Raw genomic sequence first — 17810 nt, forward strand, 5'->3', positions numbered from 1 at the left:
CAGTGCTTGAAAATCATCCTTCCTGGGTTGTGTCTTTTCCAGAAGCTCTGAAACCTCTAAATCAGTGGTTCTAAACCAGGTGCGGTTTTGACCCAGAGGACGTTTGGCAATGTCTGGAGATAATCGGTGATTGTCGTGAGGTGGGGAGAAGCTGCCAGTACTAGGTAAGTAGAGCCAGGGACGTTGCTAAACATCTTACAATGCACAGGTTCACATATCCCCAACCCCAACAAAGAATAATTATAAATTGTGCAGATATTGAGAGGCTCTGCTGTATATAAAACAAGGCTCATACTTGTCATGAATGCACAATAAGTAGCATATGTTCTTTAATGATTTTTGTTGCTTATTAAATATATATATCCCATTAAGTCAATGTCATAACTTTTCAAACTTCATTCTCATAACTGTCATAACTTCATTCTCATTACTCATGTTCGGCTTTTTTCACAATCTTTTATTTCTTCTTCATTTTTCTGAATTAGAAGCATCATCACAGGTATCTGTGTTTTTGTATGTCCAGCAGCTTTTCCTTTGAGGGTACAGCAACTTCACCAGCTCCATCCATGTGAGTCTATGAGTCTGCCAATCATGAACAGGACACATGTGTGATCATGGGGCCCAAAGGTAGGCCAGTCTGCCTTTTTATAGTGGTAATGACACATGTACACACTTGAGTGGAGATATGCAAGAGTATAAGATTATTGTAACTGACTCATCCAGTGAAGCCCTCAAAGGAGAACAAACCCGTGTTTCTGCTGCTACAAGCTTCACTGATTCCTGTGAATTAGGCAGAGTCTTTCCACTAAACATCTTTTCCTTATGTAAAATCATAGAGGGGTGCCTGGGTGGCTTAATTGGTTAAGTGCCTACCTTTGGCTCATGTCTTATGCCTGAATCCTGGGATACAGCCCCACATTGGGCTCCCTGCCCAGCGGGGAGTCTGCTTCTCTCTCCCTTCTCTCCCACTGCTCGTGCTCTCTCTCTCTCTCTCCAATGAATAAAATAAAATCTTTAATAAATAATAAAATCATTAGAGACCTATGATGTAGTTTTGATATATAGGTGAGGTTTGGTGGGGTGAGGTCTGGAGCTGACAATCAAGAAAATTCTTGAGATGTCTTTGGTGCAAAATGGTGGTTTTTTTTTTTTTAAAGATTTTTTATTTATTTACTCATGAGAGATATACACAGAGAGAGAGAGAGAGAGAGAGAGAGAGAGGCAGAGACACAGGCAGGGGGAAAGCAGGCTCCATGCTGGGAGCCTGACGTAGGACTCCATCCCCGGGCTCCAGGATCATGCCCTGGACCGAAGGCAGGCAAGGCAGGCGCTAAACCACTGAGCCACCCAGGGATCCCCCATAATAGTGGTTTTATCAAAGCACTGGAACAGGACCTATGGGCAGAAAGAGCTGCTGCCCCTGGGTTGTGAGGGGTAGCTGATTATATACTTGGGAGCTGGAGGAAATAAGGAAAAGGGAGATTTTTTTCCAAAAGAACTTTCATATGCTAAATAGGGCCAATGAGATACTGGAGCCCTTGCCATTGTCAAGTTAAGCCTTTGCCCTCTAGCAAGGCATTAACATTAAGACAGTTGGGAACTTCCTGGAGGAATATTATGCTCTGCCCACTTCAAGTATCTGTCAAAGGGGTGCAGGTTATAAGGACATTTAATTGTATCTACATTTCCTTCTGGAAACTTGGTTATTGATAAAGATGCTTAGGAAAGCCAGGAGTTTCGGAGGAATGTCACACATATCTCACCTGGGGATGGTTGCGGGGTGTCAGCTTGTGCTTTGTCCTCAGCTAGCCTTCTGCTCTCCCTTCACCTATACTGTTTCTAGCAGCCAAAGAACCTGTAGGATACACTTTTCTTTATATAAAGAAGAAATATTGAAATAAAGAAGAAATATTCTTCCAGCTGCTTCACCTCTCCTTTTGGGAAGAAACCAGCTAGAATTGATTCATAATTAGTTGGGGCATACCTCTGGTAAGAACCAAATCTTTGTATCTCTTGAAACTATGAAGTGTTTACCTCAACATACACTTAGGAAAGAATATTTTGCAACTGTGCCACTCAAAGGCTGGTCTTCCTTTCAGTGGTGTAATCAGTGCCTGTGACTTAGGAGGGATCTCTCAGGACTGCCGTGGGTTTCAAATTTCAGTAAGCATAAAAGTCACCTGGAAAGCTTGTTCAAAGGGATCCCTGGCTCTGGCCTAGAGATTCAGAAGGTCTGGGGTGGGGCCCAAGTATTTGCTTTTCTGAGTTCCGGTGTTGTGCCCAAGATTGCGAATCCGAGAAACCACCAAGGAGCCGACACCGATGCAAGTACACGAGGGTTTATTAGCAAGCTCGAGCTTGGGTCCAAGTGTACTCCATACAGCGGAGCAGGGACTTGGACCCCGAAGTGGGTTACAGCTGGGTTTTTTATGGGGCTGGTCTAGGGGATCTTCCGAAGGGGTGGAGGAATTTTTTCCATTCCAATATGGGGGAAAGGGTGGGGGAGTTTCTTAAGATCTGACACGGGATTCTCTGCCGAGGACGTTCTGAGCTTTATTGTCTTTCCGATATGGGATTCGCAGTCTAGGACAATCTGCAGATTTTCCTGTAAAGTTCAGCCCTTATTCCCAGGGACCTAAGATGGCTGTACTTGTGCTAATGCTAAACTTGAGGTGGAATGGCCTTAATTTTTCTCGGCCTCCACACAGGGTGATGCTACTACTGCAATTGTTCTACAGAACACATTTAGAGCAGCCTGGTGAGAGCACCATCACTTTTTCTGCTATTACCCTTTATCTTATCTGACATAAAGCTCAGCTACTTTCAATTGCAAATAACAGAAACTGGCTTAAATAACAAAGAGAATTTATCTCCTCATACAAATTGTGGTTCAGAGGTTTGATGGTTTCAGCTGTAGCCCAATTATGTTGCCAACTACCTGGTTCTTTCCAAGTAAATGACCTCTTTTAAATATTGCTGAAAATTGTGAGGCTCTCTGGTATGGATGTACTTACTAAATGATCACCACTCTTCAAGTGTATCTTTCACCATAGCCACGTAGCAATTTTAGCACATTTTAGGCCCTAATAAATTATTAATGTTAATCTCTTTATTCCCTCCTCTTTTGAAAATGTCTGTTATCTCTATGTAAAACAACTTCTTTTTTCTTCTCCCACATCGCTTCCCAGTACCAGAACAACTCTCAAATGCCAGGAACTCATATGTAGTGGGCAAAGAATGGAGAACAAAACAGATGTGGTCTTTCTTTTAAAAAAAGCTTTAAATTCAGTTTAGAAGACTTTCTGTTTTCCTCATCTCTCCCTCACTCATCTCTCCAAACCAGCTTGGGAAATCCTTGTGACCCCAGTCTTTCCTCTTACAGAACATATCATACTAGACTTGTATATTTAATAAATAGAAAAATATGAATAAATATAAAGTAGATTCAGTCACGGAGAAAGACATAACTGGGGGAATGGGACAATGTGGCTGTAAAAGCCACGGTTTTTTGTAACTTGGATCAGGACACATTCAACTGATCTTATTAGGATTTTGAAATATGAAATGCACTGTGTAATAAAGATTGGGAAAACATAAAAATCCCATAAAAGAAATTATATTATATGTTATTAAATCCAAACCTTAAAATATTTGATGATGTCTTGAGAAATGAATAACATTTTACAGTACTCTTTTTTAATAATACTCCTCTACCTTGAGTTAGTTAACTGTATTAACTGTTATTTCTCTACATAAGCAAAATAATAATAGTAATAATAAAGCTATGAGGGGCTGGATTGGACATGTCTTCACTGAATAAATCCTCTGAAGAGTACAGAGCTTGATTTATAACTCCATTTGAGCAATTTGCTTTACTGATGGTCTTTTCTCCTTCCATCCAGCATGGTAAAGTACTGTCAAAGAAAACAAATGACTCAGACTCTGCGTGTTGTGTCAGTGTCTAGTTTATCTGGAATTCTTCATGTTCCTCGCTTGTGCATATCTAACGGTGCCCTTTCAAGGTCAGAGAAAAAGTGAGCACACACTGCTGAGCAAATTGGAAATAAAACTAGGAAAGTTTGTGGAGAAAGGCAGCAGAGGAGATGCTCTCTCATCTCTACCTTAGTTTGCCTTTACGTTTCTCATTTTTTGTCCTTTCCTCAACTCATTAACTTGGCATTGGCATAACCAAGATGACTTGTAAAGACTGAATTTTAATATGAACAATAATGATGGAGTTATGATCTGGTGACTTTGGCAAGGACCAAGAAAGTACCAAGACTGTATTGTGGGAAACACAGCCAATGCTTCTATTGTTTGTTTGGGTCATTCCTGGGAGACAGATGGGCAAAGAAGTAACAGAAAGTAGTGAAGCACCTGCTGGGCTATTTAGGAGAGGATCGATATTCTGTGGGGTCAAAAGTTCTTACAATTTTGGGTACTTAAAGAAAAGAACACAAAGTAACACAAAATTATGTAAAAACCTGTTTTAAAATTGACAAAAGACTTGGGGAAAAGTTACAAATATAATAGTGCTGACAGAGTACAAACATCACAAAGTCTAGAAAAATAACACAATATTCTCCTTAATAAACAGTCTCTTCCAGCACTATAATACTTTTTTTTTTCTCACACATACTTCCAACTCCAGGTGCCAAAACACATTTTTATATAGCAAATAACTCTGCCCTTGCAGATTCACATTATGACAGTAGGTGAGTTGCCACATGATGACAGTAGGTGAGTGAGCAGTAGCAATATAATGGAAAATCAACACTATGCTTTACAATATCTTAGCCGTTCACAGAAGAGACTGTAAAGCTCGTAAATATCTCTCCCTAAACACAAACAAAATGTATTCCCACTTCAATTTCTCTTTGGCCAGATCGTAAAATTGCCCACAGGTACTCTCCCAATACTTTTCAGGAAGGAGAGTTTGGCAAGGGGAGTTTGAGTGAAGAGAGTCCATAGACTCAACTAATGTGGTTAAAACATTATGATTGCCAATTTTGCAAAGCAATTTGATAGTGCTCCTGGAAGGGGACTTGGAAGGGGCCTGCTATAGACACTGTGTGTCCCCCAAATTATTAGATTAAATCCTAACTCTCATTCTGTTGGTATTAGGAGGTAGGACCTTTGGGAGGTGCTTAGGTCATGAGGGTGAAGCCTTCATGAGTGGGATCAGTGCTCTTACAAAAGAGACCACAGAGAGCTCCTCTAGACTATGTGAGGACACAGCAAAAAGATAACTATGAACTAGGCAGCAGGTCCTCAGCAGACACCAAATCTGCTGGCACCTTGATCTTGGACTGCCTAGCATCCAGAACTGTGAAAAATAAATTTCTGTTATGTATAAGCCACCCAGTCTACAGTAGTTTGAAATAGCAACCCAAACAAACTAGGATAGGGACTAGGCAAGTGAGGTGCCTCAAAGTTTAAGACTCATTAGCTTCATAGTAAATCATCTCATGTACTGTGTGTACTTGGCTGTTAAAATTCAGTGAGTATTTTGAGGTCCTATACTAAAAAAAATTGGAAAGATTTATGAGGCACATGATGGTGTAGAAGGCAATCTATTTATCTATTCATCATAGAATTTTGATCTATGTGAATGCATTGCCTATTCAAAAAATCATTTTAAAATAAAATTTTAAAAAGAAACCAATGAAATATGGTTCTTACTCTTAGCTTCGTAAGTTTTTTCAAATTATACTGGGGGTGGAAGAAGAGAAACAAAACAAAACTGAGAGGTTTGAGTACTCTCAGGAGTCTAACAGGGGTATAGACTCTAGTCCTTCTGAGAGAATCTGGACATCTCAACTCAAGCTTAGTTCTGAACTAAAGAGAAAAAGGATGAGGCCAAACAGGATAAAAGGGTAGTCACGAGAGGCCGTTGTGGCCTCAGCAGATCATCCATTCATGTAAGTACATTTGTAAAATCTTGTGTAGAATGAGAATAAAGATTCCACGCAAGTCACCTGGTGCTAAGCAGGAGTCCAGGCATGGAAAGCCACTCAAGGCTTGGTTGAATGCTGGACCGAGGAAACCAGAGGAAGAAGTCTACCTCCAAGAAGCCTCTCAGATGCTCTGGCTTGCCCTCCAATACTACACAGTTCCAGTGGTCCATCACAAGATGTGTTCTTATACTTTATTATAAGAGGTAGCCTTAGGCCATACATGTGTAACATGTTTCTTCATTGGTCCTCTATAAGCTTCTGACCTACCCAATCTAAACATAATAAAATTCTTGTTGTTTGAAGCCACTACATTTGGGACAGTTTACTACACAGTAAAGTAACCAGAAAACGCTATCCTCCATCCACTTATTTCTGAAGCAAGATACTAGGCACTGTGAGCATAAGTTGTTTTTAACAGTTGAAACTTCTTTGTCCAAAAGCCTAGATAATTCTTTTAATGTGTAATGACATTATTAGATGAGTGAATTGTGAAACAATATAACTTTCAGAGACCAGCAGTTGCTCTAATCTCCCAAGAAGCAAAAGACTTTCCAGTCCTACTGTACAAGTACATTCCAGGAGTGCTAAACTCCAGCCGGGCTTTTTTTTTTTTTTTTTTTTTAAGATTTTATTTATTTATTCATGAGAGAGACAGAGAGAGAGAGGCAGAGACACGGGCAGAGGGAGAAGCAGGCTCCATGCAGGGAGCCCAATGTGGGACTCAGTCCTGGGTCTCCAGGATCAGGCTCCGGGGCCGAAGGCGGTGCTATACTGCTGAGCCACCAGGGCTGCCCTTTGCTGGGTCCTCTTTTATCTCTCACTTGTGTGCATGCTATTCCATTTGCCAGGAATACACTCCCCTGTATCTTATTTCTTCAATCACTCTCCTCCCCTCCATTGCCACCTTCTGCTTTACCCATCTCTGTGCAGTATAAGTGATCCTCTTCGCTGATTGCAAAGCACCCTGCTTTTGTCATTGTGAGCAACTAGCCTGCAGCATAACAGTCTTGCATCTCTCTCTCACAAGGTTATGAAATCCTTGAGGGTGTGGACAAATTCTTGTTCACTGTTTTGCCCGTTTAAGCTCTAATATACACATAGAATCTGGCACATAGTGCTCAAGAAAGTGACTAAGGATAAATTAACTATAACATGTCCTTGAACTATTTTAGGGATTCATTTAAGTAACTATACTCCACGTTAGTTTTTCCTAATGTGTGTTGGCCAAATGGAACTGGACCTTTATCCTCAGAGAAGAAAAGGAACGATTCTATGAACCAATATCCAGACTTGGGCTGGTGAAAGCTACTTGATATATTGACCAGGTCATATAAAACCACTGGTCATATTGACTTGGCTCCTTACATTCTATGACCTCCTATAATGGCCCAATGTAAAGTGATATCCCTCAATCCTTTGGAAGTAATACAACTTTAGAAAGATCTGAATACTGTCTCCCTAAGGTAGCTCTTAGGAGTAAAGGGATTATACAGGCTTCTCTGAGCCTTGACACAGTATGGGAATGCCTCTTCCTTGTCTGCACAACTTAGACTGCTAGATGGCTATGATGAAGAGAAAGGCCTGGCCATACAAAGGCACTAAAAACACCATGCTGACCTTGAATGAAGCTAGGTGAGAGAGTTCAGTGGTCTCAGGAAGAGTGGAATTTATAATCAAAGCACATGACTCAGTTTAGGTGCTACCACATACTTCCCATGAAATGTGGGGAGCCCTACTCATTGACAAAAATGGGGGAGATAATAATAGCCACATCACAAGTGTTCTTGCTGTTAATAAGCTCATGAATGGATAAAATGTAAAGCCCTTTAGAAATGTTAATTGTTAATGTTAATTGTTAAATGTTAATTGTTGCAAGGAAAAATGAAGATAAGACATACGTAGTATAAACATCAGTAAAGTTAAAGAGTATGTGTATCAATACCTCAAATAAATGGCTCCACCATTTACCAGTGGCCTTGGGCAAGTCACCTAATCATCTTTTCATCTCATTATTCATTGCAAAAGGGAGACAAAAGTTATATTTATCTACAATGTTAGTACTTGTAAGGTGCTTAATCCATAACTTGGAATCCCTAAATTCTAATTATAGATTAACAAAACACTGCTTTGTGCTCTTTGAAAGTGTACGAGAGGGAAATCTTTTATTATAATTCTCAAAATTTATTTAGTTATTGGTTTGGAAGAATTAAAGGAGACTTCATGATGAAGGAAGTTTGTTGTCTTGTTTTGAAGGATACATGAACATAGACAAAAAGAAAGATCTTAGAATTTGCTTCTACCCAAGAAAAGGCACACTCTGCCAGCTGGCTGTCCTAGAAAAGTTAGGACGTTATCATCTTTTACTATAGAATTCAGTGGGAAAGAGACAATTGGGGGAGGAAGGCAAAGGAAGGTAATCTGAAGAGTTCTAGTCCATCTAGCACTCAACATTTCACAGACTGGGACCCTTAGAGTCAATGTAGGAATTGGACTGACCACAAACTTATCTTCCAGGGAAATTTCAAACAGAGGATCAAAATTCAGTTTTAAAATTGTTCACTGAATCATTTGCTCTGCTTTTTACTCTTAGAAATATGATAATTAACCTTTTCCAAACCAAGATCATACATACACAGGTACGGTTTTTCTTGTCATTCGATGCAGGAATTCCACTCTGCCTTTCTTTTTTCTTTTTCTTTCTTTCTTTTCTTTCTTTCTTTCTTTCTTTCTTTCTTTCTTTCTTTCTTTCTTTCTTTCTTTCTTCTTCTTCTTCTTCTTCTTCTTCTTCTTTCTTTCTTTCTTTCTTTCTTTCTTTCTTTCTTTCTTTCTTTCTTTCTTTCTTTTCTTTCTGATTGTATTTATTTATTCATGAGAGACACAGAAAGAGAGGCAGATACATAGGCAGAGGGAAAAGCAGTCTCCTCGAGGGGAGCCCAATGTGGGACTCGATTCCCAGACCCGAGATCATGCTTTAAGCCAGAGGAAGGCGCTCAACCACGGAGCCATCCAGGCATCCCTTCTCTGCCTTTCTGACTTTATTTCACCCACATCCCTCTGTGGACAATTTCAGCCTGTCCCAGAAAAAAAGACCTAGCTGATGGAAGCGTAGCCCAAATAAGTCCTTTTTTTAAAAAATGAAAGAAATAAAAGGCCTCAGAAATGTTACTGTGCATCTCCATGGGCCTAACCAGTGATAAAATTGTGAAGTAAGCTTTATTCTATCTCATTGGCAACAATTGCATTTTACAGACTCTTTTTTTTTTAATTAAGTAGGCTCCATTCTCGAGGTGAGACTTGAACTCAGAATCCTGAGATCAAGAGTCATCTGCTCTACCAACTGAGCCAAACAGTGCCCTAACAATAGTTTTCATATAAAAAAGAAAATCTGTTGAAGGTAAATGATTAGGAACATGGTAATAAACAGAAAAAAAAGTTCCCAGGGGAGTATTTACCACAGGAGAGAGCAGCCCTCTGAGGAGTAAAGGAAATGTGCAGGCTTCTCCGAGCCATACTGGAGGGTGGGAAGAGGAGCATCAGGGGAGCTGCTCTTGCCTTGCTAACAGTGAACTCCTTTCGGACTAGCTAGCAAGAGGAAGCTGTGGGCGGGTGTTTGCCAGACTAGTCTTCTCAGAAAAGCAGTGCCTCAAGCCTTCAGGTTCCTGGAGGTCATGTGACAGATCATTTCCTGGTATCCAATCTGAAGACTTTGGGGCGCACAGCAGCTCTCTGCCACCCCACCCCATCACCCACTGCCTCCTCATTGTATTTCCTGTACCTTGGGGCTTTTTGCTGAAGGAAGAATTTTCACTTGAGTACAAGGAAATAAACACACACAGACACCGCTCCTGCCATATCCCAAATATATTTTAATGTGGGCCTAGTGTGAGGCACATTCCTTTGAAACTCAAAATAGGCCTCACTAAAAAGTGCATCCCTCTGATTTTTACCTGTGGCCTTTTATGTTGGTTCAGTTTAAATCCTCTGTTATTCTATTGTGGAAATCTCACTTTTGTAGATTCCTCTAATTTTCTACAAAAGCTCCAAATGTTATTTTCAATTCTCCTTGTCCATGGAATCTAAGTGTGAAAATGAAATGAATATTAGAGTGGGGGGCGCCTGGGTGGCTCAGCAGTTGAGCATCTGCCTTTGGCTTGGGTCATGATCCCAGGGTTCTGGGATCAAGTCCCACATCAGACTCCCTGCAGTGAGCCTGCTTCTCCCTCTTTGGGTGTCTCTGCCACTCCCTGTGTGTCTCTCATGAATAAATAAAATCTTTAAAAAAAGAAAGAAAGAAAAGAATCTTAGGGATTATCTGGGATGGTCTAACCCCCTCAGACCTCACTAAAGGTTTGACTTCCCCAAAGAGCAGAATTCAGAGGGCTCTTCAGAGAAATGGTATTGTGGCCCTCTCTGGGCATCATTTCATTTTTTTTTTAAAGATTTTATTTATTTATTCCTGAGAGACACAGAGAGAGAGAGAGGCAGAGGCAGAGGCAGAGGGAGAAGCAGGCTCCATGCAGGGAGCCTGATGTGGGACTCGATTCCGGGTTTTCAGGATCAGGCCCTGGGCTGAAGGCGGCGCTAAACTGCTGAGCCACCCGGGCTGCCCTGGGCATCATTTCAGAAGGCATGTGTCATAGGTGCTACTGATTTCTGATCTCAGGCTCTTTGCATTCCACTGCAAAGCCTCATTATGACCTTGTTTGGGGGCTTCTCTTGTCCCCTCTAGCATCCTGGTCTTCACACTCATCAAGGGCTGCCAGCAGGAAGGCAGAGATCAGTCACAACTTGGTTTGGATTTCAGTACCAACAGTCACTCATCGTATATGGAAAAGGAAGATTTGTCTCTTAATTGGAGGTTTTTTTTTTTAATTTTTTATTTATTTATGATAGTCAGAGAGAGAGAGAGAGAGAGAGAGGCAGAGACACAGGCAGAGGGAGAAGCAGGCTCCATGCACCAGGAGCCGGACGTGGGATTCGATCCCGGGTCTCCAGGATCACGCCCTGGGCCAAAGGCAGGCGCTAAACCACTGAGCCACCCAGGGATCCCAATTGGAGGGTTTTTAGAGACTTCCCAAATGTATAGTCAGGGAGAGATGATAAGAGAAAGCCTCAAAATCATACTAGGAAACCCTTGCTCTCATGGCATAAACATAAAGCAGAACTTGAATGAGGGAAAGCATGGGAACAAAGAGAGTTTGAGAATTTATTCCTCCTTGTGCCTTATGCCCCCCCTTAGCATGGACAGCCAAGTTATTTCTCACTGCCAGCAAACATGTCCTGACATCCTGTTCTCATGACATACTCAAGTTCTTTGCTTTCTCTGTTAATTCCTGACTCACTTTATGCCAATTGGAAATCTATGCTGCCACAAAAATTGAATATGATTCAAAAACAAAACTCCCTCTCTTCCTATCCAAGTCCCATCTCTGCACAGCCTGTCCTTCAATAGCCCACAGGATTGGGGCTCCTCTGGTGTTTGTCTGTTGTTGAGGCCTATTGTGTCTTCCTCAGGAGTCTCTCAGGCTCAGTGCTGTTTCCCATCTTTCCACGGCCTTGTCCTGGATCAGAGCATGGCGATTTCTATCCCTATCTCCTCTGTGCATTCAGAAGTTAGGTCTAAGCCAAATAACGAGCTCTTCTAAAGCCTTTGAGTCTTGGCCTTCCCATCCCCTTTGACATTCTTCTTCCAGTTGGAAAATCATGTAGGCATTTTATGTAGGGACTAAGTGCAGTCTTTAATGAGTTGTGGTGTTAATTTAGCTCTGTAGTATGACGTTGGCAGAGTAGGATATAAGCCCTAAATATGTCTTAATTATCTATAAAATGTTTCTCTTCATTCATTCTCACTATATGCCCTGGTCCAGACCTGTCATTTTTTTTTTTTTAAAACCTGGACATTAACTTCCTGACAAGTCTCCATGTTTCCTGTCTGCCTCTGCCTCTAACCTTTCTATTCTACATGTTTCATACTGCTATCACTATAATCTACCAAAAGTGAAAGTCTGACCATAAGTGAATTCTCTGCTTAAGTGCCTTAGCCCTTAAAGGATAAAACCTAAGTTCCATAGCATGGCTTTCAATTCCCATTTCCTGCTCTACCCCAAGGCACACTTTAGAACTACACACGTAATATTGTCTTTGAGCACTCCATACTCAGCCTCTCTTCCCCCTGGGTCTTCTTTCTGAAATGTCATTCTCTAGGTTCTCTCCTAAAAATCTTTTTATCTCTCAAAGCTGAGCATAGAGATTCCACTCAGGCATCATTTAATTTAGAAATATCTACTCCCCTCCCCCACCCCTGCAAAAAAAGAAAAGAAAAAAGAAATATCCATTCCCATAACATCTTGTGTATAAGTGATTCATAGCACTTTGCACTTTATAGTCTAACTAAAATATGTGGAGATATTTTTGAATTTTATAAATTCAAAATCAATTCATTCTGAATGAAAAATTTTATAAATGTATTTATAAATTTTGAATGAAATTCATCTTATAAATATATTTATTACAGGAAATTTGGGAAATATGAAAAGAAAGTTAAATAAAATCATCTAGAGATAAAATCTAATGTTTGAAGTATATTTTTCCAATGTTTGGTTCTATGTATAAATTCGTATTTTTTCTCACCTGTTTCCTTTCACACACCACACACATATACACACAAACATGCTTACCCAATCCAACATATTTTGTAATCACTTTTCTTTTCCACTTAAAAATACATTATGAGCTTTGTTATATATACTTAAATGTTCAGAAAGGAAACTCCATGAAGGACAGGAATTGTATTTATGAGTGTGTGTGTGTGTGTGTGTGTGTGTGCATGCAAAACACATATTGAATATGAGAGAAATTCAGATGAGTGGATAGTATATAATAGGCTCTCAAGAATTATTTGTTAACATAATTTATTCTTCCTCTGCTCTTCCTCCAAAACTATTATGTTGATACTTTCTTCACTGATTGTATCACTTTTCTATCAGTATATAACAAATTACCACTTATGGAGCAGATTTACACAGCACAAACTTGTTACCTCACCATTTCTTTAGGTCAGCTGTCTGGCATGGTATGACACAATTATCTTCTTAGGTTCTCATCACTGGGTTAAAATCAAGATATCGGCCAGAGCTCTGGTTCTCATCTGGAGTTGAGGTTTCTTTTCTAAACTTAATGGTTATTGGCAGAATTCATTTTTCAAGATTTTAGGACCATTATCCCTTTTTTCCTTGTTCCATGATTCCCTTCCTCTTCAAGCAAACAGTGGGGCATCAGAGCCTTCTAATACTTAAAACTTTCTGATTTCTGCCTCTGCCCCCTTCTTAGATTTTAAGGATTCATATGATTACATTAGGCATGCTAAGATAATCCAAGGATAACCTCTCTATCCTAAGGCCAACTACTTTATAAACTCAATTAAATCTGCAAAGTCTCTTTATGTAACATAACGTGTTCCTGGGCATAACACCAGAGATCAAAGATAATGGGGGTCAGGGTTCTTCGTATCCACTGATCTTTCCAAGTTTGGTTTAGGTGTCCTTCCAGGACCCATGCCCACTTATTTCTCTGCCTCCATCTCCATTTCTAGACTTCAAGCTTCATGAAGGCAATGAAGAGACAGTTTCACAAGTGTTCACAAGTGGTGTGTTGGAGCCAGCTTGTACCAACTAGCAAGTGCCTATGATTAATTATTCAGAAAATTTGCAATCTGTTAAACATAGATATTACAAATTTTAAATTTATAATCAAACTGTATTTTCTTTTTAAAAGTGAAGATATTTATTTGTTTACTTGGGAGGTGCAGGAGCAGAGAGATAGAAACTCAAATAGACACTGTACTGAGCATGAAGCCTGAGAGGGGGCTCAATCTCACAACCCTGAGATCTTGCCCTGAGCTGAAACTAAGAGTCAGATGCTTAACTGGCTCTGCCACCAAAAATGCCCCCTGAACTATATTTTCAAAAGTTAGTAAATAATCAGAACTGATCACTTCCTATTTATCATACCCTGTATCGTCTTATCTATTCTCTTGAGGTTATTTTCATTGATTGCATCTGTACAGTACAAACACTGTTTATTGATATGCTACTGCATATCTCTTCCCAAATACCTGTTCAATGATGTCACATTAGGAACTTGAAATCAGTCGTAGTAGAAGTATCTATACTACAGAAATTAACAAACACTAGTTTATGACTTGATTTATCATTTATTTTCTTGTCTATACTTTAAAAAATGGTGAAAATGTCAATAACACAGATTAAGCTTAAAAATGGACTGTGCTTATAGCTGTTACACAAAAACTAGGAAATGTGATTCTTCTGGTATTCAAAAACTGAGATTAGCAAGGAAGCATGTTGTTAGTAAACAGATAAAATTACATTTTCCTTTTATCTTATTAGTATACATTAAAAAAATCAAGTGACATTCCTATGTGAACTATGTTTGTTCATCAGTTACAGCCATAAGTTGGCTGAAGAATGTTTGCCAAAAAATAAAATTCTTTGGGAATAAATTGGCTCTGTGAAATTTACAATAAAGAGTATGAGCATTGTGTGCTACCATTCTTTGTATCAGTGTTTAATATAAAAAATCTATGCATATGTACACATACATGCTTATGTACATTAAAATTTACCAATTAGCCACCGAATATACTCCTAGAGCTTACCACAATGCTGATACGTAACAGGTGCTCAGAAAATACTAATGAGTGAATGGATGGAAGACGTGGTCTTCATGATTGACCAGAGAACACATGTGGGTGAAAAGGGAAGAGAGGCCAGGGAAGAAGCAGTGGATTAGGGAAGTTGGGAGAAATCAGGGGACTAGAGATCAAGTAGGTGAACTGAAATTTTCTCTAAGATTCAGTAGAAGTAAGTAGAGGAGAGAAAAACAATTAAAGGAGCCCTGATGAGAGAAAATATTACAGGAGTTAAAGATAACAGTATTTAATATATATTAGACAATAACTTTGTGCTAGGCCATGCATGTAAGTCTACTTTAACAATCTTTGATAATCCTCACAAAACCCTCATTTATCCTCATTTCATAGATGAGGAAACCAGGTTAGTAGGTTAATAAATGTGTCCAGACTTGACCAGCAAGTAGAAGGTAGAAGTCAATGTGGTCACAAACCAAAGCCTAGACTCTTAAAAGCTTCTCAAAATTAAAGCTGTGAGTATGTGTAATTTAAGGTCTTGCTACTCGGTGTGTTCAAAGGGCTGGCAAAGAACTTGTTAGAATGTTAAGACTCTCACTTCACCCCAGATTTACTAAATCAAAATCTGTCTTTTAAAAATTAATTTACAAGATACCCTGGAAATGCCTCTGCATCTTAAATTTGAAAACCACAGGTTTAGAGGGGCAGATACATCAGCAAGTGACTGCACTACAGATGGTCATTAAAGCAAAAGAAGTCAAGAAATTCTGTCAGGGGTATTGCAAGATAGAAGCGACCCAGGGCCAAGTGAGGGTGCTTCTTCTACCATGTGGTATACTAAAATCTCTGAGAGAGCTTCCTACAATATCAGGGCATTGGTCATTTAAAAATGATCCCAATATATAATCAAAACCAAAATTGAAACAAATGTCTGTGGATCAGACCTTGGATTTTAGAGACTCTAACCATCCCTTGTCTAGGGGTATACTTGCCCCTCTCCCCCACAGTGGTTTACTGGCTTTGCTTTCTACCCAAATGGTACTTGCCCACCCTAAACACTAGATCCTCTAACTTCTAGGATTTCACATATTATGTACTCTCCACATAACATACCCTCTTTCCTTCTAGCCACTAAGCCACATCCTTTCCTTCTCCTAGCCCATGTTTATTCCCAATCTTAAAATAATTTTTAATATAAGCCTTTCTTTTCTTTCTTTCTTTCTTTTTTTCTTTTTTTCTTTTTTTTCTTTTTTTTTTTTTTTTTGCTCAAATGACATCACATCCCTCACCAGGATCAAATTATACCATAGATCCTTGGAAGCACATTGTACAAAATCAGCAGAAGGACGTAAGGGAGGATACTTACTTCTGTATGTTCAAATCAGTTCTTCTTAACAAAAAAACAAAAAACAAAGCCCACTGAAGCAAGCTAGTTTCCTTTTGTCTGGGTCTCTGCTGTGCAGTCACAAGCTACCGCCCACAGAAAAGTACAAGCTCCTGCCGTTGTGAACTGCTTTTTCTCCAGCAATAGGCTATGTTCTGGTTGACTGCAGAGCAACAGTAGCTCATGTTGGCTGGCTTTCAAAACAGGTCTTTGAAGAAGACCAGGAACAGGGCAAATTGATGCTTCTAGTTTTCTGTCAATAATCTCTCCCCAAGGTTCATATTTATAAATGCACTCTTATTATGAGCTCTATGTCATCTCTTTAAAGTCCCTTGTTTCCGTTTGGGTGATACAGAGTGTTTTTGAGAACAACAATAAGAAAGCTTATGAGCTTCCCTTCACGTGATCAACAGGCTGATGAGATCTTCGGGTTTAGCCACTTCCTCTTTGTTTTCACCAGCTGCTGAGCATGTTGCCAGTAATCCTGATTGGGATGTAATTGTTTTTTTTGGATTTTGCTCCATTCTTAACAGTATTTCAAGCTTATGATTAGAGAGTGGGTTGTGTAGACTGAAGAATATTCAGTTGGGAGTAAGAGAAAGTGTTTCCAGGCTATTCTTTCATTGTAAGAATTCAGTAAGACATGCAAACCAATTTCACTTATTTCCTCTTTTGTTTCTCAGAGAAGGATTTGCTTTGTGAGAGTGGTAGCTTACAAAAATTCTAGGAGAAAGGACATGGAGATGAAATATTTTTTTAAAGATTTTATTTATTCATGAGATAAACAAAAAGAGGCATAGACATAGGCAGAGGGAGGAGAAGCAGGCTTCATGCAAGGAGCCTGATATGGGACTCGATCCCAGGACCCCAGGGTCACACCCTGAGCCAAAGGCAGACACTCAACCGCTGAGCCACCCAGGTGTCCCGGAGATGAAATATGTTTAAAATAAGCAAACAGACCATCTCTAAGAAGAAGGTCAAGCAAAATTCCTTTTGACTTTTGAAAAGCTTTGACTTGATTTGGGTTCTAATTCCTACTTTGTTATTCATGTTTTTCTATATTTAGATTATAAATTCTAGGAATATAAATACTAACTCTCATTTATTTATGCATGCATACATTTAACCACTTGGTTCACTCATTTATTCAATAAACATTTACTAGATGATTGATAAAAATAACAGGTTCAGGGTAAACATAAATAAGACATGTTCCCTGCCCTCAAGTAGCTCACATTCTGAAGGGCAAGAAAAGCATATACATAAAGATATAAGTGCTCTAAAATTGTACAGGTGCTAAAATAGAAATTCCCAGAGAATACAATAGGATGCCAGTAGACATGTTTAACTCTGTAACAGTGGCAGTAGCTGGATGGAAACTTTTCTTAAAGCAAAGGAAGAAAAAGGAGGAAATTTCTGGGGGGACAGGGGAAGAACTTTGGGATCATTTTTCTATAACCAAATTGAGGTGCTCAGATTTTATGTCTAGTTCATCCCATTTTTTTTCTGCACGTGACATCACTTCCCTCATCAGGATCAGATTATACCACAGATCCTTGAAAACAAAATGTACAAAATAAACAGAAGGACTTAAGGAAGAGTATACCATTCTATTTGTTCAAATCAAGTATTCTCCTTTTAAAAAAAGGTCTGTCTAGCACTATCTTTTACATGAAACCCACATGCCAGCTGGAGTAACCCTACTCCTTCATTAAGCTAAGAATTCTCAGACCTCTCATGCCACAATTCTCAGACGTCTCATGCCACAAGACGTCTTTTCTGAGAGTTCTGTGATTCCCTGGAG

The 17810-nt window shown here is 39.5% G+C and overlaps 1 long non-coding RNA gene across 1 annotated transcript; it reads right to left on the bottom strand.

Moving 5' to 3' along the window:
• Positions 1–312: 312 nt before the first annotated feature.
• On the bottom strand, positions 313–16347 carry LOC119864956. The gene is made up of 3 exons (XR_005375523.1): positions 15989–16347; positions 1764–1855; positions 313–582 (listed from the first exon to the last, which is right to left on the bottom strand). It is a non-coding gene; the product is annotated as an uncharacterized LOC119864956 (long non-coding RNA).
• Positions 16348–17810: the final 1463 nt, after the last annotated feature.

The sequence above is a fragment of the Canis lupus genome, chromosome 21 (genome assembly GCF_011100685.1).
Source record: "Canis lupus familiaris isolate Mischka breed German Shepherd chromosome 21, alternate assembly UU_Cfam_GSD_1.0, whole genome shotgun sequence".
Classification (NCBI taxonomy): domain Eukaryota; kingdom Metazoa; phylum Chordata; class Mammalia; order Carnivora; family Canidae; genus Canis; species Canis lupus.